Raw genomic sequence first — 14181 nt, 5'->3', positions numbered from 1 at the left:
CATAACGGCATTGAAGTCACCCCCTACCACCGTCATGCCCCGTGGGAGGGTGGTGAGGATCCCCGTGAGGCAGCGGAGCATCGCGGGAAGAAGGGCAGGTAGGATGTACAGACTCATGATGTTCAGGGGGCACCCCTCCAGCACACCCGAGATCACCACATAATGACCTTGAGGGTTGGTGTCAGCCCGGGTGAGGGTGAATGGCTCGCCCTTCCTAAGTATAATTGCCACCCCCCCGGGACCAACACGCAAACCCGGAATGCAAGACCATTGTGAACCCACAGCGGGCCAGGAAGTTACACTGCGTGCCTAGGAGGTGGGTCTCCTGGAGAAGGAGGACATCCGCTGCATGGCGGTGGGCCGCTCGGGGGACGATACTCGGAGGCATCCCCTGGCATTGGGATTGAGAGTTGCCTATCTCCATCAGTCAGGACTGGAAGGTGTACGAGGTGCAAGGTCACAGTGAGTAGCACCTGCTGGGAGGAGTCGTGGCCTCGCTTGGGGGAGCCCCTGTTGCTGGCAGCCGCCATTTTCCTGAATAGGATAGAGCCCGGCAAGATCCCCGGCTTTGGGACTGGAGCAGGCAGTCGGCCATTGGCTGAGGCACGGCGGGTGGGCGCAGTACCAGCCTACATAGCACTGCATAGTGGTCCCAAGTTATTTAAAGCGCAGCAAACACAGCGCCAGCACGCCACCAGGCTTTGGAGACATAATCAGAAGTTATCCGGGCCTCGCAGTGCCAATACCTCTCCTCAACACCCAGCTGCCTGGGATCGCTTTGATGCTTATGCGCCTCCCGGCAAGTGTTCTCTGAAGGGTCCCTGGATGGTGGTTGACTTGCAGGTCCATGCGAGTGGGTTTGTGACTTGGGAGACTGAAGTGGCGGCCAGAAGTGATCTGAGGAACTACTGGGCGTTGGAATGGAACGCAACGGTCTAAGGAGGGCAGAGCTCACTGTAGTACCCCTGAGTGGACTTTGGGCCCTTCTGCCAGTCTCCTGGTCGCAGGGGTTGGACCGCTACAATAGACCCCTCAACCAGATTGGTTGTGCTTCACGTGGTCTGAGAACAGCGCTGGTGGGTTCTGGGGCCTCGGCCTGGCGATCACCGCTCTAATGGATCACCCACGCAGAGGCAGGGATTGATATTGAGCGACGGGGGAGTACAACAACAGTAGCCCCATTCCGGCTCTTCACTGGGGTCCCCTCGACTATGACCTCAACTAGAACAAGGAAACAGGGGAACAGAAGTCCCTGAAAGATATTTTTGCGAGAGCGCAATCCAACCCTGACCTGCCAACCACGTCTTCACAGAGGGCACCCTCTCAGCCACAGCCCGACGCCGGAGGCAAACTTATCACCAAAGCATTCCTAAAATCACTTTTCAACACCCTTAGGGCGGATATACAGACGGTAAAGACGGACCTCACTGCTGAAATGCAAGAACTCTGCCGGGATGTAGACAGCGTGGGAGAGCGTGTGGCGACTCTGAAAGTAAAGAGTGACAATGCGGCATCAGATGTACATACGCTCCAGCAAGAGATCCTCCGCCTGCAGGGTCAGCACCTGGATACCCAGACCCACCTGGAGGACTTAGAGAACAGATCATGACGCCATAATATCAGAATTCGGGGGTGAGACCTTCGGACGACACCACAAATCTGTTCGCCTTCACAGAGGATCTCTTTCGCCACATCCTGGCAGCACTGGCTGACGTCCCCATTGTCCTAGATAGGGCACACAGAGTTGGTCCACCTCAGGCGCCCAACGCCCTACCAGCAGATATCCTTGTTTGCTTGCAGGACTTTAAAACCAAAGAAGCTATTCTTACAAAGGCCAGAACCATTTATCCTATTTCCTATCAGGGCCACTCCCCGGTACTGTATCAGGATCTGGCTCTAATCACCCTGCAGCGACGGGGTCAATTTCGCCCCCTAACCGAGCACCTCAGGCGACAGAACATCACGTATTCATGGGGACATCCGTTCCGCCTCATCTTCCGCTTCAAAGGTAAACTCCACCAGATGAGCTCTCTTGTTGAAACCTGCCAACTGCTGGGCCTGGCAGTGCCCAGCGACGGAGATGACCAACGGAGTGTGGTGTCAGAGCGCGAATCTTCTCCCTCCGGGTGGCAGCGACACAAGCGATGGCGGCGATTACGGAAGTGCAAGGTCAGCAGGATGCACTCATCTCCGCTGCTGACGCACTGGCAGGCCCGAGCCCTGCCGCTGAACGAGGACCTGACGTCTACTTGTCCTGATTGAAGGTTCCCTACATATGGGCGAGTGGCAAGGGGACTCGGACCCTCCCCTTGGTCACACGCCACGAGCCCCATATTGACGACTTCCCAGTTCCTACGGGAGGGTGGACATTATTGTCAAGACTAGAATTTTTGACATAGACTGAGTTTATTGTTTTTTGTTGAGACTCTTGTTTTGCATTCAATTTTTTTTTTTTTTTTAAGTTTGGGTTTCCTCGTCCACCTCCCCTACATGCTTTACCAGACGTGCCTCTCTTGCGCTCTGCTGGCTCGATCTCCTACATATTGATGCGCGTTATGCCCAGTTGCGCTCACAGCACCATCACCCTTACACCCTCCCCTGATGCCACATGATTCCCTTAGGGTCCTTACCCTTAACGTGCGAGGACTAAACAACACGATTAAACGCAGGTCAGTCCTGAATTACCTGGAACACTCCAAGGCTAACATTTGCCTTATTCAAGAAACTCACCTTTTATCTAAAGACCACGATAGGCTGCGATCTAGGTTCTTCCCCAAGCAGCTGTTTTCCTCTTGCACCTCGAAATTTGCAGAGGTGGCTATCCTGGTCTCCCAGGTAGAATCATACAGAAAGAGGCAGAAATTCGAGGACGCCTACTAACATACCAGTTCCTACTGGGAGAGGTGACGTTTGTCATTGGGTCTATTTACGCGCCCAATGAAGGACAAGCCAAGTTTCTTCTCACTGCCCTCCGAGAGGCGGCTGCAGCCTCAGACCGCCACTTGCTATTGGGGGGTGACCTTAACATTGTCTTCGACAATGACTTAGATCGCTCATGCCAGAGGATGACACAGGTAGGTGTTCTTCCCCACACAGCGCAGGCACATCTCCCGGATCTAGGGCTCACGGAACTTTGGCGACACTTTCACCCAATCAATCAATCAATCAATCAATCATCGCATTTATATAGCGCGCTCCTCACCCAGAGGGTCTCAAGGCGCTGGGGGAGGGGGGTCCGCTACTGCTCGAACAGCCAGGTCTTGAGTTGCTTCCTGAAGGCGAGTTGATCCTGGGTCAGGCGGAGGTGGGTGGGGAGGGAGTTCCATGTCTTGGCGGGGAGGTAGGAGAAGGACCGTCCCCCTGTGGTGGCTCTTCGGATGCGGGGGACGGCGGCGAGGGCGTGGCTGGTGGATCGAAGCTGGCGTTTGGGAGCGTAGAAGTTGAGGCGGCTGTTGAGGTATCCTGGGCCTTGGTTGTGTAGGGCTTTGTGTGCGTGGGTGAGGAGACGGAAGGTGATTCTCTTGTTGACCGGGAGCCAGTGCAGGTCTCTCAGGTGTCCGGAGATGTGGCTGCGACGGGAGATGTCCAGGATGAGTCGTGCTGAGGCGTTCTGGATCCGCTGGAGTCTCTTCTGGAGTTTGGCGGTGGTTCCGGCGTAGAGGGAGTTGCCGTAGTCCAGACGGCTGGTAACGAGGGCCTGGGTGACCGTCTTCCTGGTCTTGGTGGGGATCCACCGGAAGATCTTACGTAGCATGCGCAGGATGTTGAAGCACGACGAGGAGACGGCGTTGACTTGTCTGGTCATGGAGATTGAGGAGTCCAGGATGAAGCCCAGGTTGCGTGCGTGGTCTGTTGGTTTGGGTGCGCTGCCTAGGGCGGGGGGCCACCAGGAGTCGTCCCAAGCGGCGGGTGAGGATCCCAGGATGAGGACTTCGGTCTTGTCCGAGTTCAGTTTCAGGCGGCTGTTCTTCATCCATTCGGCTACCTCTTTCATCCCTTCGTGAAGGTTGGCTCTGGCGGTGGCGGGGTCGTTGGTAAGGGAGAGGATCAGCTGGGTGTCGTCGGCGTAGGAGATGATGTTGAGGTTGTGCTGGCGTGCGATGTCTGCGATGGGGCTCATGTAGACGTTGAAGAGGGTTGGACTGAGCGAGGAGCCTTGAGGGACGCCGCAGATGACTTCGGTGGCTTCAGATCTGAACGGAGGGAGATGGACTCTCTGTGTCCTTCCGGCGAGGAAGGAGATGATCCACTCCAGTGCCTTATCCTGGACTCCGACGTTGCTAAGGCGTTGTACTAGGGTACGGTAGCAGACAGTGTGGAAGGCCGCGGAGAGGTCGAGGAGGATGAGAGCCGCTGTTTCTCCGTTGTCGAGCAGCGCTCGGATGTCATCGGTGGCTGCGATCAGGGCGGTCTCGGTGCTGTGGTTGGCCCGGAAGCCAGACTGCGAAGGGTCGAGGGATCCGTTCGTCTCGAGGAAGGCCAGCTGCTTGTTGGCGGTCTTCTCGATGACTTTTGCAAGAAACGGGAGCAGCGAGATGGGGCGGTAGTTCTTGAGGTCGGTGGGGTCGGCCGATGGCTTCTTGAGTAGGGCGCTGAGTTCGGCGTGCTTCCAGCTCTCCGGGAAGGTAGCGGTGTCGAAGGAGGTGTTGATGATGTCCCGCAGGTGGGGTGCGATGACAACGTCGGCCTTGTTGAAGACGTGGTGAGGGCAGGGGTCGGTCGGAGATCCGGAGTGGATGGAGTTCATCGTGCGGACGGTGTCTTCGGTGCTGATCGGAGTCCAGGCGCGGAGGGTGGTGGTGGGGGGCGGTGGTTCGGTCGTGGCGTTCGTCGGTTGAGTGCTGAAGCTGTTGTGTATGTCCGCCATCTTGTTGTGGAAGTAGGAGGCGAGGGAGTTGCAGAGGTCTTGCGAAGGGGTGATGCCGTTGTTTCCGGCGTTGGGGTTGGAGAGCTCTTTGACGATGTTGAAGAGTTCCTTGCTGTTGTGTGCATTGTTGTCCAGTCGTTCCTTGAATGCAGTTTTCTTGGTGGCGTGGATGAGTTGGTAGTGTTTTCGGGTGGCGAGCTTGAGGGCAGTCATGTTGTCCGGTGTTGGGTCTCTGCGCCAGGTTCTCTCGAGGGCTCGGCAGTTCTTCTTGGAGCTCTTGAGTTCGTCGTGAACCATGGGGCTTTCTTGCTACCGGGTCTGCTGGGTGGGGTCCTCAGGGGGGCGAGCTCGTCTGCGCAGTCGCTGATCCACTTTGTGAGGTTGGTGGCCGCCTGGCTAGGGTTCGTTGTGCTGGTGGGAGGGTTCATGTTCAGGGAGGTCGCGAGCTGGTCGGCTGTGATCTTGTTCCAGCTCCTGCGTGCAACCTGTTGCTGGTGGTGGTGGATCGTGGTCCTTCTGAAGCTGAAGTGGACGCAGCTGTGGTCCGTCCAGTGGAGTCCGGTGGCGTGGCTGAAGGCGATGTCCTTGCTGGATGAGAAGACGGGGTCGAGGTTGTGTCCGGCGTAGTGGGTGGGGGTGGTCACCAGCTGCTTGAGTCCCAGGTTGGCGAGGTTGTCCAGCAGGGTGGTGGTGTTGCGGTCGTTGTTGTTCTCCAGGTGGAAGTTGAGGTCCCCTAGGAGGATGTAGTCAGCGGAGCAGAGGGCGTGCGGGCTGATGAAGTCGGCGATGTCTTCGCTGAATTGTGTGCGTTGTCCCGGGGGTCTGTAGATGAGGGTGCCTCTGAGGGTGGTCTTGGGGTTGATGTGGACCTGAAAGTGCAGGTGCTCGGCGGTTGCGAGGGTGTCGTCGGTGTTGGTCGTGATGCGGATGGTGTTCCTGTGGACGATGGCGATGCCTCCTCCGGTGTGGTTGATGCGGTCCTTTCGGATGATCTTGTAGCCGTCTGGGATGGCGATGGCGATGTCGGGCGCTGAAGAGGCGCTCATCCAGGTTTCCGTGAGGAAGGCGACGTCTGGTGAAGTAGTGTCGAGCAGGTTCCAGAGCTCGACGGCGTGTCTGTGGACGGAGCGGGTGTTGAGCAGGATGCACTTTAGGTGGCTGCTGCTGTTGCTCGTCGAGGTCTTGAGCACTGCTGGAGTGGTGCAGGTCCGGATGCAGGTGAACTTGCAGGCGTTGCAGCAGAAGGGTCCGTGGGTGCGTCTCGGGGTGGCTCGGTAGCACCCCGGGATTCTTCCGGCGTTGAGTGCGTGGAGTTCGGTGGCGTCGTAGGTCCGGCGGGTGGGCTGGGGTCTGCGGGGGCCAGGGGTCCTGGCACTGGGCGCGGTCCAGGCGCGGACGGGCGCAGACGGACTTACCTTTGGCGCACCTTCGGCGCTCAATCGGTGCTCCCGCTGAGCGCGTCCGCTGCGCGGTCGCTGAGGGGGCGACATAAGAAGGGAGCCGGGAGGGCGGGTCAGCTGGGAGGCAGGGTCGCGTTCACCAATCGTCTGTCGAGGGGGCGGGGCCGCAGGCAGGAAGCGGCGGGAAAACGGGATCAGGCTGAGCGGACGGCCCTGCGGCGGCTGGGGCGCTGCTATCGGCGGCGCTCGGCGGTGAAGATCTCAGTCAGCAGGGGGCTCTGGAGCAGGAGCGTAGAGGAGCGAGGGGGCGACCAGGCCAGAGGCGCAGAGGCGACCCACGCACTCGCAGCTATACCTTTCATTTAGGGGCCCATAAGACCTATGCCCGTCTTGACTATTTTCTTAGCTCTACTTCATTCCAGGCCTATGCAGCAGATGTTGAAATCTTAACGGCCTCATTCTCTGATCACTTACCGGTTGTGGCCCCTTTCCAGCTGCCGCGCTCCTCCCGACCCCTTAGACACTGGCGATTGCGAGATGCACTGCTACATCTCCCCACAGTGGTCGAACAAATTCAGAAGGCTATTACTAGCTTCCTAGCCCTCAATGCTAACACTGATACCTCTCCCACGACTCAGTGGACGGCTCGGAAAGCGGTTATCAGGGGGGAATTTATCGCTATATCCAACACCCAGAACAAACAAAGGAGCTGTAAGAGAGCGGAACTTACTCAGAGGGTATCGGAGCTTGAGCAGCTGCACCAGAGAACAGGGCTTCCCGCGCCTGGTGGCAGCTCTGTACGGAACGTAAGCAGCTCGGTGCATTAGATCAAGACAGGACTGAGTATGGGGCATTGAGACTTCGCCAATCCTATTATACAGCAGGGGACAGATGTGGCCGCCTCCTTGCCAATAAGTTATGGTAAGCCCAACAGCGTTGGGGAGTGCAAGCCATTCACACGGCCGGAGGCAGCTCAGTTTCCGATGATGCAGCGATAGCAGAGGCGTACAGAAGTTTTTACGCTGACCTCTATACTGGGGATTCTCGTGATTCTCTACAAAACGCTGAGTATATAGCACAGGCCCAAACGCCCGCCCTGAACAAATCTCAGGCCGATTTTTTCGATAGGCCTATACAAAAGGAGGAAGTCATCTCAGCCTTTCTCGCCTCAAACTAGGCAAGTCGTCCGGCCCTGATGGTTATATGGCCGCCTTCTACAAGTCATTCTGCGGCCAGTTGGCTCCTATCCTGACGGGCCTTTTAAACACCTTCAAGCAAACCTGTGCCAATCCGGGGAGATGCTGGAAGCAGCAGTGGTGGTAATTCCGAAACCGGGGAAGGACAAGACGGAGTGCAGCGCGTACAGACCTATAGCTCTACTGAATGTTGATATTAAATTGTAGTTAACAATCAACAGAAGAGTGACATCATAACTAATAAGGAAAAAGGAAAGCAGAAAGTAGTATAGTTTCTACCACCAAAGGCAAGTTACTAGTAGGTAAAGAGGTGAGATAAGCATGCTCAGTGGGAAGAAAAGGACCCTCAGGCCCCAACTAAAAGTCGGTAGCCAGTTGTCTTCATTGGGTCCTTGTAGAAAGGAATAGTAACAGAAATGTGTTGAAAAGATGTGAATTAAAAGGAGTGTGGACTACTCCCCAAACCGAAACATTCTTTTAATAAGAGGGTAGTTCTAACTCCATTAAAATCAGTGAAAACAGCGGACTAATGAATGGTTATGTTAGTTTGAACCATAAAGTCCTATAAACCTAAAGAAAAAAAGAAATAAAAGGGTCGACATTTTTCTGCTCGTGAGCCATAGTCAGCTCAGCATTCATCAGGACCGAAAAAAGTCCTCACACCGCGGTTGGCGCACGCTAAGGCGCCTGAACCATTGGCGCGGGACAAAAGGAACTATTATAACCTTATCTGTAAATAGTTTACACAGGTGTTGTCTTCTTTGGCCTCTCCAAGATGTGAGAGACAGGGAAATCTGTAACACAAAAAATCAAACAACAGATTGAGAGGGTTATATTCATTTCAAGACACGCTGACTCACACTAAAGTAGACAATCTCGCTTGTTGTGATTGCAAAGAATTATTTTTGCAACAAAGTAAAAACTCTGCTGTAATTTAGCAGTGTGACTGGCATTAGATTTAGCCGATCTGGTCTATGCCTCAACATGACACGTTATTAATTATATACTTGTCATGAGGCAAGCCATTTGTTAACATTTCGAAAAAGTGCTCGTTTGAAAATAAATACAATAAAAACACCTTCGAAGTAACGGAAGAATCAATAAATCAAATTTGATCGGAACAGACACTCACAATCAGTTAGTAGTGGAAGTACCCCTTAGGCTTGTGGCAGGGGGAAATCTTCACACCCAGAGTATCTGAGGAAAAATAGGTGAAAAATATTTACTTCAGATAGTCAAATTTTCTGAGTTTTTTTCGTTAATGTGTCACGGAAAAAAGGAAAACGGCTGGAGAGTTACTTCGGTAAACTTACTTGCTTCCGGGCGACTGCCCGCCGTAAAACCTAAAGCGTCCACATCCACAGCCCGAAACAACAAAATAGCCGTTCCGGACGTAGATCTTAAGTAGGGGACGTAATCGACGTAACTCGCGATCACGTGATTAATTCTTAGCATTCAGTCCTTAAAGGAACCTCATTATTTATTTACATGTTCACTCGCATTGCACTGGGACAAAAACAGATAGCTTCAACAGGAAAAGAGTTACCTCCGCATCACTGACCCCCATGGTATATCATCATTGAGCCCATGTGTGTGCGTGGAAAGATGGTATATCCATCTTTGTTCCTTTTCAAAGATGCTACCCTCGTTGACTTGATTCAGTTGCTCTATTATTGTCCATTTCAGGTCATTGGGACAATGGCCGTGTTCTAAGAAGTGGGCAGTTAGCTTTGTGGTACTCCTGCTGCATCTCACATTGCTGCGATGTTCCCCAATGCATGTTTTTATCTTCCTTGTGGTCATTCCCACATACCTAAGGTCGCAGGGACAAGTTATCAGGTAGATGACATTACTTGAATTACAGTTGGTGTGTCCCCTGAGATGCCATACTTTGCCCTCCTCTAGGTTGAGAAATTTAGTTGTTGTAGTGAGGTGACAAACACTGCATCCCCACAAGGGAAGTGGCCCGTTACATGGGGTAAACCCACTGCATTCAGAACTGTATGATCTTGCATGGTCTGGTCAGTTCTGGGGCGAGTATGTACAAGGGAGTCTTGCAAACTTCTCTCTCGTTTATACGAAAACAGCGGTTTTTGCCATTTACGCCCACTACTTGTAAGGATGCGCCAGTGTTTGCTGATGCAGCGGCTCACAGCATTAGATATATTGCTGTAAGTCGTTACACAAGTCAGTGGAATTTCAGCTTCATTCTCCTTGCTATGATCTTCTAGCAAGGCCTCCCTGTTGTTGTTTCTTGCTCTCTTGCGGCTTTTGTGCAATATTCTTTTAGGGTAACCCTTAGTAAGTAACTTGTTCGTAAGATCTTCTGCTTGAGTGTTAAAATCACCGAGGTTACTGCAATTTCTACGTATTCGTAGATATTGACCAAATGGTAAGTTTTCCCGTAACAGGCGTGGATGGAAACTTGAGAAATGGAGAAGGTTATTTTTACTTGTCGGTTTGTAGTAGGTCTTACTGATTAAATGGTCACCTTCCCTAGTTAGTGTAACGTCCAGAAAGACAATGGAATTTGGGTCATATTGATAAGTGAATTTAAGATGGGGATCGCAGGTATTCACCCAATCAAAAAAGGCCAAAAGGCTTTCCTCTGGGCCCTTCCAAATTAAAAGCACATCATCAATGTACCTCTGCCACAGGATAACATTGAGAGCGTAAGGATTGGTGGCAGCCAAAATGTTGGTCTTCTCAAAGTTGTACACATATAATCCTGAAATGCTCGGGGCAAAGGTACTGCCCATCGAAGTACCTGTCTTTTGCAAATAGATGGTGTCTTTGTATTGAAAGAAGTTGTGTTTTAAAGCCAATGTGGCGCAATCAATAACAAAGGCTCTAGAGGTGGTATAAGACCAGGTGGTATGCTCTAGGACATCTGCCAGTACTTTCAATGTAGCATCTTGTGGAATGCAAGTAAATAAACTTTCAATGTCTAAAGAGACCAAAAAACATGGCTCCTCAGGAAACTGGACAGTAAGTAACATTGAAAGAAGACTTTTGGTATCCTTAATGTATGTGCTGGTGGACTGTACCATTGGTTTAAAAAAGAAATCGCAGTATTTCGAGAGTGGCTCCAACTGAGAACCAATCCCCGACACAATCGGTTTTTGGAAGTGTGTAAAAATAGGGGATTTTGCCCTCAGAGTTGATTAGGAATTCAGCTTCCTGTTTACTTATGTAGCCATCCCTTTCTGCTGTCGTGACCAGTTCTATTATTTCATCTTTCAGGAAAGAAGAAGGATCTTGTTGGAGGATGGCATAACTAGTAGTGTCACTCGGGAGTCGTCTGCACTCCTGATCGATATGGAGAGGCTGCTTAGCAGGATCAAGTCGGGCTCTCCGGTAGACCCTTGCCCCCTTAAGCTCCTAAAGCAGTGTAAGGAGACTCTGCTGCCGCCACTCATGGAGATTATAAACAAGGCCATGAGGGAAGGTGTTTTCCCTTCGCAGTGGAAGACGGCAGTGGTGAAACCACTGCTAAAAAAACCTTCGCTGGATCCTGGGGTGTTAAAAAACTTCCACCCCATCTCCCTGCTCCCAGCCCCTGCAAAGATGCTGGAAATACATCTGAACCAGCATCTTTCAGCCTTTCTGGAAAACTCCGACCTTTTAGATCACTCGCAGCATGGTTTCAGGAGGGGGTACAGTACGGAGTCGGCCCTCACCACTGTGCTCGATAACATCCGCACTAGGGTGGCTAGGGGCCAGACTACCCTGCTTGTCCTCCTGGATCTTACAGCTGCGTTTGATACCCTCTCTCCCTCGGTATTAACATCTCGACTGAGGGAGATAGGGGTGGAGGGGTCTGCACTTGGTTTGCTGACTTCCTTCCTTGATCGGAGAGAACAAAGAGTCAAGCTGGGAGAGTTTCTATCTCCATCCCTTCCTGTGCTTTGTGGGGTTCCTCAGGGGTCGGCATTAAGTCCGACCCTTTTCAACATCTATGTAACCCCACTAGCCAGGCTTATTAGATCTTTTGGGATGGAGGTAGTCTCCTACGCCGACGACACCCAGATTCTGGTGTCTCTCGCACAGTCTGCCACCTTGACTGCCTCCAATTTTAGATCTTGTATGGAGGCAGTCGCCCAATGGATGATTAACAACTCATTGAGGCTTAATGGCGAGAAGATGGAGATTCTGGTGTTCGGAGGGAAGGAGGAGACATGGTCGGCGGAATGGTGGCCCTCCCTGTTGGGAGCCTGTCCAGCACCCACGGGCCTAGCTAATAATTTGGGTGTCATGATTGACCCTCTGCTCAGTATGCAGCAACAGGTAAATAGAACAATTGCTACCTGCTGGGGGGTCATCCACATTCTAAGGAAAATCAAACACTACCTGTCTCCGCAAGTGAGAAAACATGTAGTGGTAGATCTCATAGGGTCGAGACTGGATTATTGTAATGCACTGTACGCAGGGATTAATAAGGGCCTGCTGCAGCGCTTACAAATGGTTCAGAATGCAGCAGCGAGGTTTGTTTTAGATCTGCATAGACGCTCCTCAGCTACTGCTGCCAGGAAACTCCTTCATTGGCTTCCGATGGAGGACAGGATTAGTTTTAAAATTCTTTGCCTGACATATGGAGCCTTGGCGACAAATAGGTCAGGAGGTATTGCTGACCTTTTGGTCCCTTATAGCCCATCCAGAAACCTACGTTCAGCCAAGAAGTCTCTGCTACGTATGCCCCGCATTAGGAGAGATAAGTGGGGGGGCAGAGCTTTCTCGACCCTAGCACCGAAATGGTGGAACACCCTACCGGACGAAATTAAATCTAACTATTCACGCCTTTAGAAAGGCTTTGAAGACTCGTCTTTTTGCCAAAGCCTACCCGTAGTTTTGTCTCCGCCTTTTTTTTTGAGGACTCTGGTCTGTTAGGTGCCTTGATGCCTTCGGGTTTTAGTTGCACATTATAAGTTTCTTTTTCATTTCATTCATTCATTTCATCGTAGGCGGAGGCATCCTGGATGACAATGCCACCCCCCTTATCTGCACTCTTGATAACAATCTCTGCATTCTTTTGGAGGGATTGTATGGCTTTATATTCCCCAGCTGTTAAATTCTTAAAAGGGGTTGGTTCTGCCAGTGACTCTACTTCGAGAAACATTGCCTGCTCAAAAGCTATTATATCAGCGGGCATTAAATGTGCAGGTGGTATAAAAGAAGACTTTTTCTTGAAGTTGGTGTCACTGACTGCTCCCTGGGTTCCTGTTGATTCATGTTGTTCAAAGAAGGTTTTTAACCTGAGTTTTCTGAAGAACTCTCCAAGTTCGCATTGTAATTTGAAACGGTCAAGGCGCGGTGTGGGTATAAAACTGAGTCCCTTTTCTAGGACAGCGATCTCATCCGAGATCAGGGTAATTTTAGATAAGTTGGTTATTAAGGTTTTGTGTTGCTGGGTCCCGCTCTCTGATCTTGGGTTTTGCTCCGTGTGTTGTCGCCCATGGATTCTGTTGGACCCCAATGGACTTGGTTCCCCCATCTCCTCTTGCCCCTGCCCCTCCGGCCAAAACCTAAAAAAGGCTGAGGATACATATTCTGCTGGAAATGTTGGGGTGGTGGGACAAAATGAGGATTCCAACCAAAATGGGGTGGAAATGGTGGTTGATTAAAGGGGTTAGGCTGATAACCTCCATGCCCCTGTTGTGGGTATGGAAACCAGTGTGGAATATTTTGATTTTGATTCTGTCTCCCCCGGCCTCTACCACACTGTCTGTTCCCTCTGCTTCCAGTACTTGAATTACTTGAGTCTGAATCATCAGACGTATTAGGATCATTGATGGTTCAATCCGGTGGTGTGTAAGCAGAACTGGCGTAAGGGTAGGTTTTGTCAAATGACCATCTTTTCAGATCTTTCTGAAATTTTACAACCTTAGATTGTGTAAGATTTGCTTTATATTCATTGAGTTCCTTATTAAACTCCTCTAATTTCTTTTTGAAGCCCGTGATTTTTCTCTCTTGTTGATTGCATCGATATTAAATTGTACTCTGGAAAATATGTGGGCCCCTGTAAAAAAGGATACTACCCTAACAGGGAAACAACTATTTTGGAAAGAAAATTTTGCACCGGGCTCAGTGCATGAAAATAACACGTCTCGCACTCAAACCTTAGGAATGGCAGCGGTTAGAGTACGAGAAACATTGGCTATTCCAAGATCAGGCAGTTGCAGGTCGACCACTGCAGGGTATCCCATTTCTCCGCAAATCTCACCGCCTCCCCAACCTATATGCCGCTCTGATCACGGGCACTCTCATGGATTCGTGGGACTTGACCAATGTGTCCGCACAGCTGACCACCTATCCATCTCCTTTCATGCCACTCTTTGACAATCCGGACTTTCGGCCCGGCATGGATGCTCGGGCCTTTCAGGCTTGGAGCTCTTCCCTCCGCAGGTCTCTAGGTCACTGTAATGGCAGAGTTTTTGGCTTTATTTAGCAGTGATATAGATCATTAATCTTGCTCACATCTAGTATAGGTATTCTTAGCCTGTGTTGGCCCTTTTAAGCCCTTTTTCCAGACCTAGAAGAGGATAGCTGCTTAATATGCCTTTATTCTTGACTTTAACCTGTCTATTGCCTATTGGCTTTGACATATTAGACACATTGGTATGGTTTATGTAGGTATTCTGACAGAGCTAAGGAGCATTTCACCCCTTTCAGGCCTACAGGCCTAGAGCTAGAGCGACTCCATCTTGAGGGAGCTGAGAGG

Source organism: Lissotriton vulgaris, chromosome 2_1 (assembly GCF_964263255.1).
Source record: "Lissotriton vulgaris chromosome 2_1, aLisVul1.2, whole genome shotgun sequence".
NCBI classification, from domain to species: Eukaryota; Metazoa; Chordata; class Amphibia; order Caudata; family Salamandridae; genus Lissotriton; species Lissotriton vulgaris.
The sequence above is the reverse complement of the archived record's forward strand: the minus strand, read 5'-3'. Positions refer to the sequence as shown.